This window comes from Octodon degus, unplaced genomic scaffold, assembly GCF_000260255.1.
Source record: "Octodon degus isolate 3935 unplaced genomic scaffold, OctDeg1.0 scaffold00050, whole genome shotgun sequence".
Lineage (NCBI taxonomy): Eukaryota > Metazoa > Chordata > Mammalia > Rodentia > Octodontidae > Octodon > Octodon degus.
Genome location: NW_004524626.1, coordinates 7,139,804 through 7,142,095, shown reverse-complemented (window position 1 = coordinate 7,142,095; position 2,292 = coordinate 7,139,804).

Sequence of the window (2,292 nt, the reverse complement as noted above, 5' to 3'; positions counted from 1 at the left end):
GGTTTTCCCTAGTGGCTGGGATCTTGGTAACTTTGGCCAGTGATAGTGGCACTGAGACAGATTTTGGATGCGGCATGGGGGAGGAGAAGAAGGTGGGTCCTGCGCACCCTGGGAGCCAGGCTTCCACGTGTCTGGATACTCAGTGCTGGAGGAGGGATCCAGCCTGGCCTCTGGCCTTACCACAACCTCACCAGGCATATCTGCTCCCCAGAGACACCCTCCCTGAAATGGGGTGTGGTGGCACACACCTGTCTTCTCAGCATTGGGGAGGCTGAGGCAGGAGGATCTCTGAGTTCAAGGAAGCCTGGGCTACATAGGGAGATCCTGTCTCAAAAACCCCACAGTCAGTATCACACAAAGGGCACTGTCCATGTCCCTATCAAAGTTCATTTTGGTGCCAGCTATGTCTGGGGCACTGCATGGCACACAATAGGCACTTGCTGAATATCTGTCCTGTGAAGTAGCTGATTCATCTCAGAGCCACTCAGGAAGAGCCACTCAGGCTGGATGTGACTTAGTTTGCTCTGAACCTTGGTGTTGTCATCTGTAAAGTAAGGGAGCAGGGGGACCACTTGGGGTGGTTGTAGGGATAAAAGGAAACAATCAGAGCAGACCCCTTAGCCCAGGGCTGGCGCAGAGCAGGGGCGATGCTGGGGATTGCTGCTCTCGGCGATGAGGCTGTCACCTTCTTCCCAGCCCCAGGAGGGATGGCAGCACTGAGCAGAGGTTTGATTGGCACTTTGGGGACATTGGAGCAAGGACTGTGTCACAAGAGTAGCCAGGGAGGTGACACTTCAGGTGAGATCAGTGTGAGGGGGAGAGCCAGGTAGGAAGGGCGGCCCAGGCAGAGGTATAGCCATGCAAAGGCCCTGGGGCAGCACGGAGCCCGGTGAGTTCAGAGGCAGCAGAGGCCAGGCCCAGTGGCTGCAGCAGGAGCGAGGGGGAGGGAGGGAGAGGGAGCAGGGAGGGGGCTGGCAAGTCATTTGGGGAGGTCTTTGGTTTTATTCTGAGGGTGTGAAGTTCTTTCCCAGAGGACAAACCCAGCAGCTCTATTCCTACCAGGAGTCTTTTTTTTTCTTTTCTGGTACCAGGGATCGAACTCAGGACCTTGTGTTTGCCAGGCAAGCACTTACTCCACTGAGCTGTCTCCCCAGCCCTTGTTTTTGTCCTGGGAGTGTTTGTAAAACATGTGTTCATATTGTTATGTTTTTTTGGGTTTTTTTGTGGAACCGGGGATTGAACTCAGGCCCTTGCACTTGCCAGCGAAGCGCTTATTCCACTGAGCCATCTCCCCGGCCCCCCAGCCCTTGTTTTTGGAACAAGTCTTCACTCTGTAACCCAGGATGGCCTTGAATTCATGGTGATTCTCCTGCCTCAGTCCCCTGAGCGCTAAGTCTAGCTTCCTGCTAGGAGTTTTGCTTCAGGGACCAGGTATTTGCAGCCATCTTCCCTTGGAGACAAGCCAGGGACTCCCCACCCCCTCCAGCATATGCTATTAAACCTCTGTCCCCCATTCCGAGGGACAGGGGGAAAGTGACACCCGGGAGTGGTCACAGAGCCAGGGCGGGTTTGAGGTAGGAATGGCTGGAATCATGACATGGGCAGCTGGCGAGGGGACTTGACAGCAGCCATCCGAGTCCTCTCACACCCGACGGGGACAGTTTCTCCACATGCTGTCCACAGCAAGAGCCAGGGGAGTGACCTAGAAAGCCATGGCAAGGGATTACACTCCAGCCATGCCCACACAGGATTAGGCCACTTTTGGTGGGTGCCTGCCCCACACAAGGACCACAGGCCCCCAAGAGACCACTATCTCAGTGACCACCCAGCTCATCACTCACAGAAGTTCCATGGGACCGGTGATTTCCAGCGTTACGGGGACATCACACAGGTCCTGCCGTGTCTCAGATCTAGAATTCATTGATGTTCATTTCATCTGGTGTAGGGTTTCCCTCTCTGTAGCTGTTTGGCAGCCTTGGGTTTTTTTCCCTTTATAGAACTGGACTTCCAATGTCTTTCTCCTGGTATTTATCTCCCACAAAAACATAAATCGATAAACCACTATTTATGTGACTACATCCTAATTGATGAGCACTTAGGTTAGTCCTGTTATCCCTCCCCTGACCAGGTTTTGGCTGAATACGGGTCTCCCTGCATTCTTATACAGATGTGAATGAGGGGAGCGGCACACATTTGAAAATCCCAGCACTCAGGAGGCTGAGGCAAGGAGGATCCCCATGAGTTTGAAGCCAGTCTGGGTTACACAGTGAGTTCAAGGACAGCACTACATAA